This window comes from Mirounga angustirostris, unplaced genomic scaffold, assembly GCF_029215605.1.
Source record: "Mirounga angustirostris isolate CCGP_5_RB_7025 unplaced genomic scaffold, mMirAng1.0.hap1 SCAF_7, whole genome shotgun sequence".
Lineage (NCBI taxonomy): Eukaryota > Metazoa > Chordata > Mammalia > Carnivora > Phocidae > Mirounga > Mirounga angustirostris.
The window spans coordinates 146,034,061-146,054,049 of record NW_026991715.1 but is presented as its reverse complement, the minus strand read 5'-3'; the positions used below and the strand labels follow the sequence as shown (position 1 = coordinate 146,054,049).

Sequence of the window (19,989 nt, the reverse complement as noted above, 5' to 3'; positions counted from 1 at the left end):
GAAAACTTGCAAGGGAGGTAAGACATGACTAGGGTGATAATGAGCAGCTAGCTGATTCTGGTCAGCACGCCTCCGTACATGGGTAGCCCACTGGGTGGGGTTCCGGGAGCGGCCACAGAACAGCAGAGGAGGGCGTGTGGCGGGTCACGGCGTTTACCCACCGTGCCTTTCCCGACCTCCCTGGTCTCCTCTCTGGCTGCGCTGGCCCCTGGGGCTCCCTGCTGCCCTACCCTCCCGGGGACGCCCCCTCCCTCACCTCTCTCTGCATCCAGGCCACACACACACACACACACACACACACACACACGCTGTGGGCGTCCGCACGAGTGCCTCTCCCAGACAGGTTTCCCTCCACACCTGTCTAACGTTGCATGTGGCCCCCTCCAGCCACTGTCCGAGGCACAGCACTGTGAGGGCTGGGCCAAGCCATCTTCAAGGGTAGCTAGACCTTGGTGGGTAGCCTGAAGAACCAGTATTTTTCCTTGGCAGAGAGCTTGCCTGCCTTGGAAGCCTCTTGGCAACTCAACCCCTAGGGGATTTCTCTGGAAGGTTGAGAGGAGGGGAGGTCTCTTCCCTGGGGTCTGCGCTCACATCCTCCAGCTGGAAGTACAGATTTAGGATGCGCTCTTCCTAAGAACACATGACCCAGGACGGGGCTAAAAATAGTGCAATTTCTTAAAATTACACAAGGCTTTGATTACAGAGTATATTGGCTTCCCATGTCTGCCATAACGAGGCACCACAAACTGTGGGTGGGGGGGCCTAAAACAGCAGAAATTTATTCTGCAACAGTTCTGGGGGTGAGACGTCCCAAAGGGACCCTCCCTTCCCTCCTCTCCCTCTGTGGCCACCACCAATCCTCTGGGTTCTCGATTTAGAGCCACCTCACTCCAGTCTCTGCCTTGTCCTCTGTGGTCTGTTACTCCATGTCCAAATCTCTCTCCCTTCATACAGATGCCAGTCATATTAGAGGTAGGGCCTGGCCAAACCCAGGATCACCTCATCTTAACTTGATTATGTCTGCAAAGACCCTGTTTCCAAATAAGGTCCCCTCCTGAGGTTCTGGGTGGGGATGAACTTTGGGGATACACTGTTGAACCCAGTACACAGAATATCTCCTGTTTCGAAGTAAAGGTTTTATTCATTAAATGTGTTAACATTTGAGAATCTCTTGCCCCACTGCCTTGAACTTGGATAGTTTAGATATTCAGAGCACATTTGTGGATGAGGGTAATCTCGGTGTCTTAGTGGCTTTACATAATGTAGGTTTATGTCTTACTCTTGGGAAGCTGAGGAGGAGATTCTGATGAGCAGGTGGTGTCCACTTGAGCAGTGATTTGGGGACCCAAGGCCCTTCCGTAGGCTTCCCAGTTCTCCGTGCTCGTCCACAACAAACCTCGGCAGGGAGAGCACGCAGGGCGGTGCTTGGGCAGGTTTACCGGGGCGGAGCCTAGAACTTGCCCGTCACGTCCACGTGCATTCTGCAGGCACAGGCCACGCTGAAGGGCAAAGGTAGCTGGAACTGGAGGGGCCGGGGGCCGGAAGAAGAAGAGTGGGCTGGGCGCCTGGGTGGCTCAGTTGGTTAAGCGACTGCCTTCGGCTCAGGTCATGATCCTGGAGTCCCTGGATCGAGTCCCGCATCGGGCTCCCTGCTCAGCGGGGGGTCTGCTTCTCCCTCTGACCCTCGCCCCTCTCATGTGCTCTCTCTCTAATAAATAAATAAAATCTTTAAAAAAAAAAAAAGAAGAAGAAGAGTGGGCTGAGGGAAGAGCACAGCTGGGACGACCAGATCAAGGTGGCACCGAGGACAGGCTCATCCCAGCAGGAATTTTCCTTTGGCTTCTTCCTCTGGTTCTTCTGTCTGTCTTGCTAAGCACCAGCTGGCCTCCATTCGGACATCCTAGTCTCCCTACTCTGTAGAGCTAGTCCCTTGGACACCAAGATGCAAACATCAAAGGAGCATCGGCCTTTTGAAGGGTGACCCTCACTGGATAAATCCTAAATCCGTGTCCTTGGACACAGCCTAAGGGAATCTGTATGGCCCAGAGCAGGGGGCCTGCGGATGGGATTCATGAACTTCAGGCTACCTCTGCCTCCAGGGGCTTTGCAACCCTGCCTCCTGAGACTGGGGCCCTGGTGGGAGGGGCTGGTCCTGGGGGAGCTGGGGGCCCAGGTAGCCAGAGGGGGTGCCCAGGACCACACCTGGGCAGCGCTACTCCAAAGATTAAACTCACTCTCTCACTTCCCTGGCTGGTGGTTTTCAAACTGCCACACGAGGCCAGGAAGAAGCCAGTTCTTAAAAATGAAATAAAATAGTACCAAATAGAAAAATAGCAGGGTACACAGAACAATAGAACATAGTAAGAGAAAATATGTTTCAGGAAACTTTGATTTCTCTTTATATATATCTGTTCTGGGTTGTGATATAAAGCATTTCTTACCAAGGGTTGCAATCAAAACCATTTGAAAGCTACTGAAGCTTGAAAGTAGATGATAAACAGACACCAGGGAGGGGATAATGATGTTCTGGTTTTCACAAATGCTTTGTGCATCCCAGCAGGAGAGATGGTGTAACCCTGGGCTGGGTTTGGATCGTGGCTGAACCACTTCCCCCCTCCAGGAAGTACTTGGGAAGGTTGCTGCGTTCCCCTGAGCCTCCATTTTCTCATCTGTAAAATGGGCTAAATGATTACTTTGATGAGGAGGAGGAAATAGCGACTCACATTTATCAAGCACTTCCCATCCTGGAGCTCGTTCTGAGCATTTTGTGTCCGTCTCTACAGTGTTCCTCTGAGTAAGTCCCAGTACCATCAGGTGTATCTGTCCAGATGAGGAAGCCAAGGCACAGGGAAGTCAGGTAATATGCCCAAGTGACTTGATGTACGTGGAAACAGTGCTTGGCCCACAGAACTGAACAATTTTCAATTTCTTTACCATGATTTTGTTTCGGACGCTTTAAAGAATCCTTCAATATAAGCAGATGGGCAAGCTGCTGGAAGGCCGTGGGAGAGCCTGACTAGCAAGCTGCTGGAAGACCGCTATAAGAGGGCTCTGGAGGTGTGAAGTCAGATTCCGCCCCCACCCCACCCCGCCCAGGGCCTCGAGACAAGGGCTGCTCTCCTGAATTTTCAGCATCAGAGGAACTAACCACTCAAATTGAGAAGAAGGGACCCTCGCATCTGGCCCTGTGGCTTCCAGAAGGAAAGATAATGATGTGCCTGCACGTCAATAAACTGGCATATTAAAGTTTTTAAAGACTAGAGACCCAGGAACCCTCAGTCCTACCTTGTACCACCCCGCCCCCGCCCCGCCCGGAGTCAACACTGCTTCCAAGAGAAAGCCTGCAATTCAAACGCAACTCAGGAGAGGGTTGGCACCCACCCGGGAACCACAGGGCTGAACTCCCTTCGAGGGCATCAGCCAAGTCATTAGACCAAACTGCGAGCCGCAATTACCTCTTCGTTTCACAGAAATTATAAACAGAAAGCAAAGAGAGGATTGCATCACACCGTCCCAGGGGCAAGGGGACATTTGCTCTGAAAACAAAAGCTGAGCCCGGGAAGTGCGGAGGGGCCTTGGGAAGCTCGTTCTCAGCTTCTCAGCAGTTCTGACCAAGTTCAGCTCAGCGGGAGGTCTCCCCCCGCCCCCCCCCACCCTGTGACCTGCTCCCCCTCAAAGAGCTCCCCCCCCCCGCCCTGTTCTGACGCTGGCTTGTTCCAAATAGTTTTTCTGGATCATCTTAACTGCATAAGGTGCTTTATGCCTTCTGTTAATACACTTTTTTTTTTTTTTAATAGAATCCATGACTTGTTTTGGCTTCACTGACAAAACTCAATAGTTTATCTTGCACGGTGCTCAGCTCGGAGTGGTCATGAAATAAATGTGGAGTAAAAAGATGATGCTGGCTATCATAACGTACACAATTATATAATATTAAAACTAATCATGAACTCAGAGCTAACTTGCTGGAGCACTTTCTCTGCCTCCTGTCCTGCCCGTGGAAACACCCCAGCGGGTGCGCCCCGTCTTGCAAGAGCTGCCTCCCTGCCTTAGCTGGAAATAGCATTACTGCAAATGGTAACACTCTGGAAATGAGGGCAGGTGGGGGTGAAGGCTGGGTCAGGGCAGGAGAAATTAGGGGGCCTCCTACATGAGCCCGGGGCAGAGACGCTGGACCCAAGTTCCCGCATCACTCTCCCCAGCCCACCTGGAGTAGAGACCTGTCCCCCAGGCCCCCGAGCGCCCAGGTACACGCCAGCTGCAGCAGGACCCCTGGCTCCAGAGCTTGTGGTGGGCTTGGGGCTCAGGATCCCCAGAATGGGGGATGGTGGTGGACACAGTCATCTCCCAGGGGTGGGGACAGGCTCCTCGGGACAGGTTGGAGGAGCCCCGGCTGGCCTGAGGTCATGGGAAAACAGGCTCTCCCTGTCTGCTCACTGGGGTAACATCCTCAGCCTGGCTGGGACTGTCCCCTCACCCCCAGCCTCATCTATCCTCGATGGGAGCAAGAGCCTGAGTGGGAAGAGCTCTTCCCAGCCCTGCTCCAAGAGAAACTGCCTTCCTGGGTGACCAGAAGTTCTGCGCTGGGACGTCAGTGCTGTAATGTGACTTAACTATCCACAAAGTTGTTGCAAAGCCAGCTCCTCAGGATCCTCGGAGAACAGAAAAAGAACCACGAGCGGAGCTATAGGACCAAGTGAATACCTGAGAACAGCCTCTCTCTCTTTTTAATCCATTCCAGAGGTAGATTAGGGTCGCCATAACAGAATACCACAGCCTGGGGGGCTTAAACAACAGAAATTAATTTTCTCACAGTCCCTGAGGCTGGAAGTCCAAGATCAAGGTGCTGGCGGGGTTGGCCTCTCCAGAGGCCTCTCTCCTTGGCCTGCAGATGGCCCCTTCTCATTGCGTCCTCATGTGGCCTTTTCTCTGTGCATGTGCATCCCTGGTGTCCCTTTGTCTTTCTACAAGGGCACCAGTCATGTTGGGTCAGGGGTCCACCCTTTCGCTTCATTTAACCTCAATTACCTCCTTCTAGGCCCCATCTCCAAATACAGCCACATTGTGGGTTAGAGCTGTAGTGTATGAATTCTGAAAGGACACAGTTCAGTCCATAACAAGAAGAAAGTAACTGCTAAGTGGCTCCCAAAGGCTTCCAGGCTGTGTTTTGGTCTGAGGCAAAATGCCCAGACTCCACAGCCTGATAGAATGTTCGATATAGCCTCAGACGTACAAAAACAGGTGCTCTCCATAAATCCTGTGGTGAGCGTCAACTATCTGGTGTGGCCCACACTCTCAGACACACAAAATCATTGTTAGCAGGAAGCCAGGAGCCAATCAAGGGCGGCCCTTGGGGCGTAAGCTCCCAGGTCTGCTGAGCTAACCTTGCACCGTACGACCGGCATTGCTAAGTCCCTCTGGCTGGGACATTTGGGAGTTGCTACCATCATGCCAGGGGTTACCAGTCTGACTCGTCTTTGCCAGCATGTTTTGGGAGAAATGAGATGTTTTGATCCTAGTTTTCATGTATTTATCAGGGAAGCAGGAAAACTCTCTGCACCTTTCATGGCCATTGGGATTTCTTCTGTACTTTGTCTAGTCGTTGAATTTGTTTATGTCTGTGTTGGGTCACTGTTATTTTTTCCTAATTTATAGAAGCCAGTATGCATTGTGTGTATTAGCTCTTTGTCACATACTGCAAATATTTTCCTTTTAACTTTATTCTTTTTTATGAACCATACACAAATAACATAATTTTTATGTAGTCAGTCGGCCACTCTTTTCTTTCATAATTTCAGGCTTTAGTGGTAGGACAAGAAAGACTTTACTCTCCTCAAATTATATGCTCTCCCTTATTCTTCTCATGCTTTATTTTTAAGCATTTAAATATTCAACTTTTTAGGATGTTTTGTTGTATATTGTATTCATGTCCTAGGCCTGCTGTACTAAATGACCACAACCTGGGTGGCTTAAAAAGCAAAAAATTTATTCGTTCACCATTCTGGATGCTAGGGCTGAGGTCTTAGCAGAGCTGTGCTTTCTCCGAAGGCTCTAGGGAAGGCTCTATTCCCTGCCTTTCTCCCGGCTTCTGAAGTCGCCGGCAACCCTTGGCATTCCTTGGCTTGCAGACAGACGTTCCAATTTCTGCCTCTCATCTTCACATGCATTTTTTTTTTAAAGATTTTATTTATTTATTTGAGAGAGAGAGAATGAGAGACAGAGAGCATGAGAGGGAGGAGGGTCAGAGGGAGAAGCAGACTCCCTGCTGAGCAGAGAGCCCAATGCGGGACTCGATCCCGGGACTCCAGGATCATGACCTGAGCCGAAGGCAGTCGCTCAACCAACTGAGCCACCCAGGCGCCCTTCACATGCATTTCTGTGTCTCCTCTCTTCTTCTTATAAGGACCTCAGTCATATTGGATTAGGGTCCACCCTTCCCATCTCAAGTGCATTTGGTCTTACAGACTCCACCCACATGCCCATGCCCAGCACTGATTGGTCAGGGCCGGGCACCGGACCCTCGCTGGGCCAGTCAGAGCCCTTCCTTGGATTTCTGGGCTTGGGTGGGAGCCTTGGATTGTGGCTGTTCTTTGGTGATGAGCGCCCAGGGTCCTGGCTGCTGGCAGAGCCTGGATGGGGGTAGGAGAAAGTGAACTAAGACGGAAGCCAAGATAATCCCTGGAGGGAGTTTCTGCTTTGTCCCCGGTGTCGCTCAGAGCCAGCCACACCCGACGCCCTTTTTGAGTGATACGGGCCATGTGTCGGATTTCTCCTCAAAGCCCTCACTAATATAAAGACCACATTTCATCTTCCCTGCGTCTCCAACAGGGGTAGGCAGTGGGGTGCACAGTACACACCACACGATCAGTGAGTGAATGAAATAGCAAAGTTTTAGGGACACGTCGTCGACATCACAGTGTTTGCCATCTCTGCCGTTAGATTCCCGTTTCTAGAACCTGGTCAGTCAGAACCGTAGCTCGCTTCCTTCCTTGGGGTCATGTCAAACCTGTTGAACAACATTTGTTTTAACCGGCACCTTTAAGACACTGGCTAGGTGATTTGCAAAAACAATCTGCTGGCCTAATGAAATCAGAACAGCCTTGTTTTCCATCCTAAACTCGGGGATTAAAGAGGAAAAGCCGGTGTAAGCAGGGCGCCCCGGGGGGGCACAGCTGTGGAGATGTGCAGTGAGCGGATTGCTGGGCTCAGCACAGCCCACTCAGGAGAAGTCAGCTAGCACACAACCTCAGATGACAAAAATAGTTCATTAAAATCAGGAAAGGAAGTCTAGATTTTACTTCTCCAACAGCTCATCTTAAAAGAGATAAATAATTCAAGACAATGAATTGGTTGGACAAGCTGTTTCTACTTCATGGCTGTGGCCACACTAGGGACAGAAATAGGACACTGGTGTATATTTTGGCAAAATGAGACTCTCTTGCTTGCTTGTTTAAAACAGAACTGTTTCCGGAGCGCCTGGGTGGCTCAGTCGGTTGAGGGTCCGACTCTTGATTTCAGTTCAGGTCATGATCTCAGGGTCATGGGGTCTCCGGCTCTGTGCTGGGTGTGGAGCCTGCTTGGGATTCTCTCCCCCCCTCTCCCTCGGCCCCTCCCTCCCCCCCTACTCTCTCTCGCTCTCTCCAAAAAGGAAACAAACAAAAACCTTTTTTCTTCTGATTATAAAACATACAAGTCCATTTATAAGAAATTTGCAAAATATCAGAGAATACAATGCCCAGGGCTGGGTCACATGAGGAAGGTTAGGGCAGAAGTGGGTGGGGGGCTCAGGCGGCTCATGCATACCCCTGGGAGGGCCGTGTCTGTGGGGTTGGGCAGGGGGGTTGTGCGCGCCCCCCCTCCCCCCCGCCCAGCGTGGGGGCAAGAGAGCCTCACGCCAAAGCCTGGTGCTTAACTCCTCTGCTGTTGAAGCTGTAAGGAGACCTCCATGAGTGTTTAGAGCAGAGGGCAGCAAGGTACCCACCATGAACGGAGGTTTCCACTCCTGGGTGTTGAAGAGGGTCCGGTGAGACCTTTCCAAGCTTTAGAGGGAGTCAGGGCAGCACCCACGGCGACCGTGGCCCCAGTGGAGAGCTTGAGGGGTTGTTCTAGACTATTGCCCAGCTTTGGCACATTGAGGCTCTGACCTCAGCTCCAGCAGCAGCAGGCCTTGGGGTCCCAGGCTCTGGTGGTCCTGGGAGGCAGTGTCGGTCCCAGGGGTGGTTCTATGGGGGCAGAGGCAGTGGCTTGGGTTGGGAGTGTGTTGTTGAGTGTATAGTCCTCTGTTAGGAGCCCCACCGCACCCTGTACTCCCCCTACTCCCCGCACCCCTGCATAGCACTGACAACAATTCCAGTCAATAATTAACTGTGACATATCTGCCTCAGCAATAAGGTAACCAGCTATCTGTTAAATATGGCGGCCAACCTGTCTAGTTTGTCCATGGTTTCCCCAATTTTAGCACTGAATATACTGCACCCCAGGGCCTCCGCTCCATCCTGGGCAAACCAGAACCCTTGGTCACCCTACTCTGCAGACAGATGGAAATTTCCATGCCAGGGCCCTAGTGTCTGTTATTTGTGGCATCTCCTGTACCCCCGCTCAGACACGGTGCCTTGCACAGAGTATGCATCCAATAAATGTTTGCCAAAAGGGAATTATGATTACTGGAAATGCTCAGTAAATATTTGCTGAATAAATGTCCCCTTGCCAGTAAATGAGTTGTTTTCCATATGATAATATATTAACACAAAATGGGACAGACTGGATTTACAGATTCGTCTGAAAGGAATTAGAGATTTTTGCGTAAGTAGAAAGTGCCGAGTAGGATAAGTTTAGCAGGATAAATCCTCTAAAAAAGATCAGCCAATGGCCTAGAGGGGGTTGGTGCTGATTTCTTGAATCAGTCTGTAAGTGGAGATTATGGATTTCCAGATCCTCTCAGATATGAGGAGCCAACGCAGGAAAGACAGATGTTAAGCCAGTGTGACAGTCAGTCAGAGTAAGAACTTACCTTGCCTGTCACCTGCCATAGCAATCCTGCAAACATTCCCTTGGGTGGGATGCATCAAACCACAGCAGGCCTGGAGAGGTGATGTGATTTTCTCAAGGACACATACAGAGCAGAGATTTGAAAGACAGGCCATGTGTGTGCTTTCATTGCCCGAGTCTCCTATGACCAGGGCCATGGCACTGACGTCCAGTGGCCAGTAAATGGTTTCCTCAGGCTGCCTAAGCTGTATAGATGCATCTGTTAACTGTAGGCTGACGACCACTTGGCCAATGTTAAAATGTGGGGAAAAGAGCCAGGACAGCAGGCCTGGTTGCTGGCTCCTTGCTTGCATGTTTCCAAGGAAACCTGGAGGCATGATGAACCCTTGGCCAGTCCTTGGGAAGGTGGCTCTCAGAAGGTTTATTATGTCAGTGATGGATGATTTTGCTGTTACACCTAGAGCAGTGGACCAGGCCCTACCAGCTTGCTGGGACGCTTTCACAGATGTTAAGATTGACGATGTATGCCTGGTTTCATTATTGGGAGTCCTGAGTTTCAGTTGCCATGGGTGACTTATAGCAGGGTAAGTCTATCCGGCAACCCGTCCCCGGATAAACACCTTGGCCCCTGAGACCTGCATGGGTTTCCCTGGACAGAGGCCTTCCACACATGACCCCGGAGTTCTCTGCCAGAGAAAAAGCACATTCTGAGTGGGCTCAAATGAGGAGGCAGGACAGGGGAGTGCTGGACTTCTCTGGCCTCCCCGGATGCGTAGCTTTTCCAGCTGCTGGCTCTCCATCCTTCGCTGTCATAAATCTTAGCCCTGAGTACAATTACTATGGAGTCTTTTCAGTCTTCCTAGCAACTCACCAAACTTAGGGAGATGTGGGCCCTGCAATGCACAAAAGGAAGCAGTGAAAGCCCGTTTCATCTTTATTCTGCCGGATGCTACCCAGCCCCGTACACCCGACTCCCTCCACGTTCGAATGTGGGCTGTGAGAACCAAAGGTGAGAGTAGTCAAGGTAAACGAGGAGCTCCAGTTATAATGCCCTTGCAAGGGGTTCCTCTTCAGCTCACAGCCCCAGGGTCCACCCACCTGGAAGACAGGTGGCAGGGAAGAATGATGTCTGGGCAGAGGGGAATAGGTGGGGTGAAAGTCCCTGGAGAGCAAATTTCAGGGTTGATTGCTTTTTGGAATTTCTGGGATTTGTAGACTCAGGTTAATATACATACCTGGAGCCAAAGCCGCAAAGGCTTCCCTAGACCTCTGCTACTCATTATTGGCTCAGCCAGGCAAGTGCTTTGGGTCAAAGTATCCCCCAGCCCTGCAAATCCTCCTCCGTGTGTGCATCTGTTTCACAACCCAGAAGCACATTGCAAATCCATTCTTTCTCTTTTTCTATATCTATCTATCTATCTATCTATCTATCTATCTATCTATCTATCTATCTAATCTATGTACTCATCTTGAAGACTTTTATATATATAAACTAATGAGCACAATCATTGACACAAATACAAATGAAACAATTAAAAAATAAGATAATTGAATAATTACACATATACCTGCTATCGAAAGAAAGTCCCGGCATTTATTTTGCATCAAAAATTAATGGTTTTGGGGTGCCCAGGTGGCTCAGTCGGTTAAGCGCTGCCTTTGGCTCAGGTCATGATCCCGGGGTCCTGCAACTGAGTCCTGCGTCGGGCTCCCTGCTCAGACTCAGTGGGGAGTCTGCTTCTCCCTCTCCCACTCCCCCTGTTTGTGCTCTCTCTCATTCTCTCTCTCTCTGTCAAATAAATAAATAAAATCTTTTAAAAAAAATTATTGGTTAATTCAGGGGCGCCTGGCTGGCTCAGTCAGAAGAGCATGTGACTCTTGATCTTGGGGTTGTAAGTTCATATTGTGTGTAGAGAGTACTTAAAAATAAAATCTTTAAAAAAATTAATTGCTAATTCAGAATAGCCAAAACAATCTTTAAAAAGAAGGTCAAAGTAGGAAGACTCACACTTCCCTCTATCAAAACATGCAAAAAAGCAATAGTAATCAAGACAACATGGTGTTTATACAGTATAAGCATATCGACCAATATAGTAGAATTGAGAACCCAGAAATAAACCCATGTGTCTATGGTCAACTGGTTTTCAACAAGAATGCCAAGAGTTGGGCGCCTGGGTGGCTCAGTTGGTTAAGCGACTGCCTTCAGCTCAGGTCATGATCCTGGAGTCCCAGGATCGAGTCCCGCATCGGGCTCCCTGCTCGGCGGGGAGTCTGCTTCTCCCTGTGACTTTCCCCCCTCTCATGTGCTCTCACTCTCTCAAATAAATGAATAAATAAAATCTTTAAAAAAAAAAAAAAAAAAAGAATGCCAAGAGCATTCAATGGGAGAAGGGTGTCTTTTTAACAAATGGTGCTGGGACAACTGAATAGCCACACACAGAAGAATGAATTTGGACTCTTACCTCACGTCTATACAAAAATCAACTTAAAATGGATCAAAGATCTCAATGTAAGAGCTAAAACTATAAAACATTTAAAAGAGTTTTATATGGGAAAACTTTCATGATATTGAATTTGGTAATGGTTTCTTAGGTATGATACCAAAAGCACACGGGAAAAAAGTAGATAAATTGCACTTCATTACAATGGAAAAGGACATCATCAAGAAAGTGAAAAGATAACCCACAGAATAGGAGGAAATATTTGCAAACCGTGCAACTGAGAAGAGTCTAATATCCAGAATATAGAAATAACTCTTACAACTCAACAACAAGACAAACATCCCAAAGGACTTGCATAGACCTTTTCCCAAAGATGATATACAAAAACACGTAAACAGATGTGACTTAGACTTAAGTCAACATTATCAGTAAACAGACAAAATTGACATCAAGTGCCTCCATGTGCAAGGCAACGAGACGGACGCTTCACTATATATTCTTACCAAAAATGCATAATCCGAATCTAGTGATGAGGATACCTCGGATAAACCCAAATTTCAGAAAATCTGGATGAAGAGTATATGAGAGTTTTTAATACTATCCTCTTATAACTTTTTGGTAGCTACTTATGTGTCCCTTTCAAAAACATCATTGTCATGCAAGACAAAAAAAAAAAAAGGCAAAAAATAGCTAACAAAAGATGTCAGATTAAAGGAGACTGAAGAGGATTGGCAACCAAATAGGACCCTAGACTGGGAGAAAATTCTGTAGAGACATCATGGGGCACTTGATAATTAGATAATAGCACTCTATCAATGATGAATTTCCTGGCTCAGATACCATAGCACAGTTACGTGAGAGAATGTTCTTGTTCTTAGGAGATATACGTGGGAACATTTAGGGGTAATTGCATGAAGTCTTCAATGACCAGGGGAAAAATAATATGTACACTTATTTAGAAAAAGAGGGGTGATGTGGCAAAATAGGGCAAAACGTTAACAATGGGTGTGTCTGGGTGAAGGGTACATGAGAATTTTTCATACTCTTCTTGCAACTCATCTGCAAGCTTGTTATTATTTAAAAAAATAAGAAGTTATAGCACAAAATATATACAAATCTTATTTTAAAAATAAAATATTTATAATATAAAGTTAGAGAAACAAAAGGATGTCTGCCATACAAACTTTGGGGACAAAATCAACCCCAGCCTCTAGCAGGCAGTGCAGCCCCCAGTTGCCAGAGTGGTTGACATGGAACAAACAGTAAGCTTGGCACTGACCCTGACTGAGAGTCCCTGAGGCCTGGAGCCTTACCTGGAAGAGAAAAGCATCGCTTCCTGGAAGAAGATGAGGAGGAGGAGAAAATCACTTCTGGGACTAAGTGAGCTTCTAGAAGAATCCAAGAACCTGGAAGCTCTGCCTGTGTCCTCAGTGGTCTCAGTGAAGCCAACTGTGACCTTCCTAAGTCTGCTCCTTCCTGCCCCAGGTGACCAGAGCCGCGTTATCTCAAGTCAAGGTGCAAGTGTTGAGCGCCTACTGTGTGTAGGATCCTGTGGGAGTGAGGAGGCCACCAGGAGAGGCCTGGGTATGTGTGTGTGGCTCTGTGTTTGTGTTGCGTGTGTACACATGCGTGTTTGAAGTGGGGTGGGGGAAGACTTCAAAGCTTTGCAATTATCACTGCATTGGAGGCAGTGGGCAACCTCACTCCCTCAAGAAACCCATGTGGCGGCAATGACTCTTTCAATATGGTGGGGCAACGGTTAGTACTTCATGAGCACTTACTCTGTGTCAAGGGACACTTGAAATATTTCCCCCACATTAACTCCTAACCCTCATAACAACCCCAGGTGTATCACTATTATCTCTTATTTTGCATGTGAGAGGTTAAAATAGCTGGCCCGAGGCCACACAGCCAGTGACGGCAGCAACCGAGATGGGAGGTTCTTGGCCAAAGTTGAGGTGGCCTCCTTAGCACTTCTCCATACACCCCATTCTCCTTGATCTTGCCCTCCTGGAGCACTGGCTGAGTTGCCAATAAGAAGCAGCTCGAAGGAAACGTTCACGGTGTTCTTATCACATTGGGAGATGAGCCCACAGTCTTGCGATAATCCGGCGTGTTCATACACAGCCTTGTGGCCTCCTCCCCACTTTCACCGTGAGCTGCATTTGTCGTGCTTTTATTGCTCAGTTATGAATCAGTTGCGTGAATTGGCATTTGTGTGTGTCACACCAAACTGGAAAAAAAGATGGGTCCAGCCAGTTGGCATTTTAGGAGTATCTAAAATATTTAAATGTACCAGCTCAAGCATTTGTGCCTCCCTGTTAAGGAAAACAAAAAACAAAAAACCCAGATTGCTGCCAACATATTTGAGCATCATTTGCGCAAATTACCCTGCCACACTGCCCAAGGCCAGGGAGAGAAAGGTTAGTGGGAGCCTCCTTCTGTCTCCCTCTGGAGGGTCATTTAAAGGCAAGTAGTCCTTGGAGGAAATGCTCTTGGCCCCTTTATTATAAAGAATTACAGCCACGCAATGAGTCTGCATTTTGGTTCTGCGTCTACGGGCCACCACAAAGGAACATAGTAGCTAAGCAGGTTGCATCTGCCCCATAATTTTTCAGCACAAATAGCTACTTAGCCTTGGCCAATGGGCCAAATTCTTTAAACGCTTTAAATGCTTTAAAAAGAGTATGTCGTTCCGGGAGCCAGTGAAAGCATCACGCACCTACCGGGTGTCTAACCCGGCAGTCACAAAGCTCTTCATCTAACACAGGTGTCCTCCAAATCAGGTGTACAGTAGCATTACCTGGGGACCCTGTAAAAAAGACCAATGCTGCCCAGCCCCCAGACAATTCAACCAGACTCTGTGGACGGGCCCCGGAACCTATGTTCTCAACAAGCTCCCGAGCAACAAAATTGCCGAATGGATTTAGGTCAGAAGTGTACAGAGTTGATGAAAAGTAGTGCTTTTCTTGTCTTCTATCACCCAGCTACCAGGTGAGACTCCGGAGGCCACTGTCAGGAACAGCTGGGCCTTCTCTAACTAGATCACAATTTTAGGTAAATTAGTCCACCTAAAATGCTCATATGTTACCCATCCATGGTGGTTTCTCATTCACAGGAAGAAGACAACCAAGGTGAGAAGTTCATACCTTGAGGACTGAGGTCCCTCAAATTGAGACAAGGAAGTTTCTGAAGTGGGCAGGTGTGTGGCAAGCTGTGTTTTCCACAGTGTTCCCTCCCATCCCTCATGCTCTTCTGCAATTTGACCTTGTCACTCCCCTGTCGAGAAGTAGAGTCTCTTCCAGCCCCTGGAAACTGGGCTGCCTGTGGTTCGTTTGTAACGAATAGGATGTGGCAGACGTGATGCTGCATGACTTCTGAGGTTAGGTCAGAACAAGTCCCGAGGCTTCTGCCCGGTTCTTCTGGAATATTCCCTCTCGGGGTGCTCCTGCTCAGATCCCAGTCACCATGCTGGGAGAAGCCCAAGCCATGTGCAGGGCCTCCATCCGCCATTGCAGAACCCGGCCTTCAGGTCATCCCCGCCCAGGTGCTGAGAGCCGAGAAGCCTCCAGATGACGCCCGCCCCAAGCCATTCGTGTCTTCCCCGCTGAGGCTTCCATCCATCCCCATTCCACTCCATGCAAGTTCTTGACCCACAGAAACCCTAAGCATGATAAAATGGTTCTTGTTTGATGCCCTTGAATTCATTATACAGCATGGGTAACCAGAAGAACGGGGCTTCTCCGGTGTCATGTCATGAGGATTCTTGGGTGACAGAGCCCTGGGGGTGGGGACCCTCAGGGAGGCCAGGCTCTCTAGGCTCTGGTTAAGAGACCAGCTCCAGAGCTGCCTGGGTTCAAATCCGGTCCCTTCCACTTACCAGCTCTGTGACCTTGGGAAAGTTCTTAACCTCTCTGTGCCTCTCAGTTCTCTGTGTAGCGGAGATGATCATAGCAGTCACCAGAAGGTTGTTAGGAGGATTCAATATATTAATGTATGAATAGCCCCTGGCTCGCTGGAAACACTCTTAAGTGTTGGCAACATTTGCAATTTGCACAGGCCTTGGCCCGAATTTGATCACTGGAGGATTTAGCTCTGATCCTGTGGGCATTTATACTTGGAGGACAGGTTTATCTCCAGTTATGTGTCTCTCCTTGTCTGTGAGCTGGGGACTCGGGGCATCCGGAAAGAAGCTGCCTTCCCACTGGAAGGAGCTGGAGGGTTCCTGGGGAAAAGCACGCTGGTGGAATCGAGAATAAAGTGAAGCAGGAGAGAACCAGGCAAAGAAGCTGGAGAGGAAGGGAGCCTGGCCAGGCGGGAGGGTTGGTGCTTCACGGGGTGTGTGCTTGTATGTGTATGTGTATATGTGTGCACGTGTGCGTGTGTGCATGTGAGCGTGTGTTACCTGTGTGCGTGTGTGCATGTGGATGTGTGTGTATTCGTGTGCATGTATATGCATGTGTGTTGTGCATGCATGTGTAATGCATGTGTTGTGTGTGTGTGCGTGTACATGTGGGGGGTGATCCCAGGACAGGATGGGAGATGCCTCTGGAGAAGTGAGCCAGGGTTACCCAGCAAAGGGCTCACGAGATGTGACCACTGCACGCGGAGGTTTAAGAGTTGGGGATTTTAGGCAAGACGGCGGCAGGCACAGGGATGGGAAGTCCCTCTGAGAAAAGGCCTCTGGCAGTGGTGGAGGGGGCGTGGGGGGCACAGAATGAGGCACAGGCGTGACAACCTCCATGCTTCCCAAGAGCGTGGTACCGTCCCGGTCCTCAGCTCACACCAGGACAACCCTCTTCCGTGTCCTCCAACCTGGAGGGATCGAATCCAATTCTCTGTACGCGGGTATACATGGATACACGTTCTTGGGCTGATTTTCCTGTGGCCTCTCTCTTCCTGGTGAACGAGCTCGCTCCACTGTCCCTGGTCACCAAACAGCAGAGCCCTCCTTGCCAGCTTCCCTGGACCGTGTGCTGATCGCCGCCTGCCCTGAACGCCCAGCAAACCGCATCCGGGCGCGTGAAACGTTGAACCAGGGGTGTGGGGCAGTTATAATAGTTTTAAAGACCTTGACATTACTTGGATGAAAGTGCTGCGTGTGATAAATTATCTGTATGCGCCACCTGCCTTCGTTAAAGACAATAATGGGCTGGTTTTCCTGCAGAGGCTTCTGGCCGCTGTTTCAGGCTCGGCCAGAAAAGCAGATTTACGTTGTAATCACTTAGGCTCCCAAACGACTAAGCGTCATGGTACCAGTAGTTGGCACTTAGTGGGTACTTAATAAATGTTTGTGGGACGAGCGTGAACGAAAAACGGAAGAGAAGGCACTGGCAGTTATGAGGCCCTAATTTAAATCTCCCAGCCTGGAGCAGCTGTGATTTCCAACGTCACCCATGCAAGGCGCACGTGCTTGCTCAGTACCTGGACGCTACAAAGAGAAGGAAAAGGATCAGAAGAAGGGGCGGACTAATGCTGTGCACCTGCCTTCGGCGACGGGACCTGCCTGTCCCGGCCAGCATCTGCCCCCGCCCCGGGCCTCCTCACCCTCTTTAAGGGCAGGTTCCCAACCCGCGGGCCACGGGCTCCAAGGGTCTTAGAATGGGCTTGAGCAAATTCGTGCCCCTGGAAACAGCACTTGAGGGGCAGGTGTGGCCTCTTGCGGACGCCCTTGTGGGTGATCTTACCTGGTCCTTAGTCCCGTGCGTTGGCAGCTCCCAACACCAGATGGGCCTCGGTGCACAGCCCGTCCGCCTGTCCAGCTAAGTGGCAAAGCTCATCGCTTTTCACCTCCGTGTCTTTCATGGGGACGCTGACTTCTTTCTGGTTTCCTCCCGGTGCCGACTCGTGCTCTGCAGGCCTCCCCTCTGGGAGTGTGGGCCTCCCCAGCGTGACCGGCCTCAGGCAGACGCAACAGCCTTCTCCACAGCAGGGGAAGATACATCACGATTATGCAACTGATTCTTCGCAACCTCCGGCTGCCCAGGTCCCCCAAAGGAGTCACCTTGAGAAGCGAGATGCATATTTCAGTGTCCCTAAAACTTGAACTGCTTTCAAACCTTGTGGCAAGTTGTTTTGAATGGCTTCCCATTAAAAACAATTTGAAAGCCGTCAAACTCTAAGGGTTGATTCGAATGCGAGAAAAAGCTGAGTCATTCAGAGCTGAGTCTGGGGAGCAAGGCGAATGAGCAAATTTGAATAAATAAGGCATTTTTAGGAAAACTGAGGGCTGCCTTAAAACAAGCAAACTGGTTTTTGTACGTGACTCTTAACCTGAATTTTTAAGTACCACATAGATGTCTTGGGCAAAGACAGCTGTATTACTTAAAAGTATTTTTTCCCAAGATTGCCCACAGTGACCTTCATTTAGATGGACAAATGTAGGCGTGTTTGTTTCAAAAGCCAATCGTTTTCATTTATTGCCACAACAAGTACCTTCTAGAAACAAATTTGAATAAGCCAGAAGGATCAAGGTAATGTCCCCCAACAGACATCGGACGACTCGTTCTGTAAGATGTCCTAGCTTTAGAAACTAATAGTTGTTTTGTGTGTATATGGACTGTTTCACATTCTCTTTCCTTTCAGTCTTCACAAAAGTAACAGGCCTCTGAATGACAGAGACCCTAGGGCAGGACTAGCCCTAGTCCCTAAGATCCCACAGAGGCTCTCCATCAGACTATTTCCAGCCTCTCTCCTAAGTGGCTACACTCGGGTCATTTGGAGTTTATGACAGACCCATTTAGCAATCCCCCCTACACCCACCCCTGCCCTCTGCCTTGTTAGCAAAGAACCACCATTCAACCCAGATGAATGCATTCTTCTTGCAGCCAGAGGCCCACTGAATGAAAACAGAAGTCCCCTGGCTTCTGCAAAATTTCTAGCTTTCCTGATGAAAGGCACAGACATGGCCACAGCCTCCTCCTGTCTCCCTTCTTGCTGTCTTGAAGGTAAACATGATGTCTGGGGCTGCAGCAGCACTTTTGAAACCAAGAGGAAACAAGACTGAGGATGAAAAAGCAACTTGATAAGGACCGGGGTGAGCCTGGGGCCCCGATGCCATTCTTTAGCAGTGAAAACAAGGCCAGCAATCTCAAACTTCTGGGCTTCTTAGCATCCAAGAAGCACAAGACCGTTTGCTGTGGTGGCCAGGCTCTCTGCTAGCCTGACCTAACACACCAGCCATCCCTTTATTCAACAAACACATGGCAAGCACAGCTGTGCGGCAGGCAGGCAGGGTGGGAAGAGCCATGGAAGGAACATTGAGGCTGATAATTCTTGTCTTGACAGAATTCTGGAATCAATAGTTGTAACAATTTTTAGTTTCTTATGTAAAATGCACTAAAGCAATTGTATATTAATAGTTTAAATTTGCAAGTGACTCATGCGCTTGGGAGGCCATAGTCTTTAGTGGGTGGCGGGGGAGGGGATCAGATGCTGTTAGGACCCCTGCTCAGGGCAGAGATGAAAGGAATCTGGTGTTTAGCACACGCCTGCTCCATGCCCACGCTGTTCCAGAGACTCCACCCACATCACTCCATTGAGTTCCCGCACCCAACTTTGACAAAGAGGCCTTATTCTCTCTCTTTTATACATTTTGAACACAAGTCTCAGAGAGGGTATGTCATTTGTGAAAAATCACACGGCTGGTAGAGCAGATCTCAAGCCTGGCTCATGCATGACTAGACTTGAGTCACAATTTCTTGATGGCAATCTGTTGGAGAAGACCCCAAGCCCCACCTGCGAAGCATACAGTTTCTTTGGAGGGGGAGGCGGGAGCAAAATTCGTAACTAGAGGTTCCTGAATTCCTCCTCTGGTGCATTAGTTGAAGGAAATTGCTGGGTTGCTCTCCGGAGTATTTAGGGAGAATGTGAATTAGGAACTGCTGAAAGAGACATTAATAGATGTGAGGTTTCTGTCATGATTCAACCAATGCCGTGTTCATAAGAAACAGACGGAAGAGCCCATCTGTTTAATTCTCTTTTCTTGCGAGGACACAGCAGAACCGAGATCGAGTCCCGCCCGCCCCCCACCCCAGGACAGCCCGCACAGCCCTCCTCCCGCTACCTGTGTGGACAGAGCTTGGGGTCCGCGTCTCACGTAGTGTAGGCAAATATCCTGTGTCCACACCGTCTGTTCAGTTAGCTTCATTTCTACTCAGAAAAGTCCTGAGTGCCGTCCCGCGACTGAGCAAGCGGATTGAGGGTGTCTGCAAGGCCAGTTGGCGCACAGACAAGAGCTGAGCAAGTCTAAACTGATGTCTTCTTACGCCACCGTCCCAAGAGGCCCACTCTGGAGGAAGGTGGGGGGTGCTAAATTGTGTTCCCCCTCCATTCATATGTTGAAATCCTGAGCCCCAGTACCTCCTCATGGGACCTTGTTTGGAAACAGGGTTGTTGCGGATGTAGTTAGTGAAGATGAGGTCACGAGGCTGGTCCCTAACCCCGTTAACACTGGTGTCCTTCAGTTAGGGAAAATTTGGGCACAGACACACGCACAGGGAGATGGGCACATGAAGAAGATGCAGATAAGGATTAGGGTGAAGAGTCCACAAGGCAAGGA

General features: G+C 49.3%; 1 long non-coding RNA gene across 4 annotated transcripts; it reads right to left on the bottom strand.

Annotated features, from left to right (window-relative positions):
* Positions 1-7,623: 7,623 nt before the first annotated feature.
* LOC123853661 (uncharacterized) lies at positions 7,624-19,642 on the bottom strand. 4 transcript variants are annotated; one of them, XR_010413361.1, is made up of 5 exons: positions 19,495-19,642; positions 17,117-19,312; positions 10,557-16,860; positions 9,011-9,881; positions 7,624-8,222 (listed from the first exon to the last, which is right to left on the bottom strand). It is a non-coding gene; the product is annotated as an uncharacterized LOC123853661 (long non-coding RNA). The 4 variants fall into 4 exon arrangements; XR_010413362.1 differs by having other exon boundaries at positions 7,624-9,881; positions 17,117-17,433; positions 19,167-19,312; XR_006793177.3 differs by having other exon boundaries at positions 7,624-9,881.
* Positions 19,643-19,989: the final 347 nt, after the last annotated feature.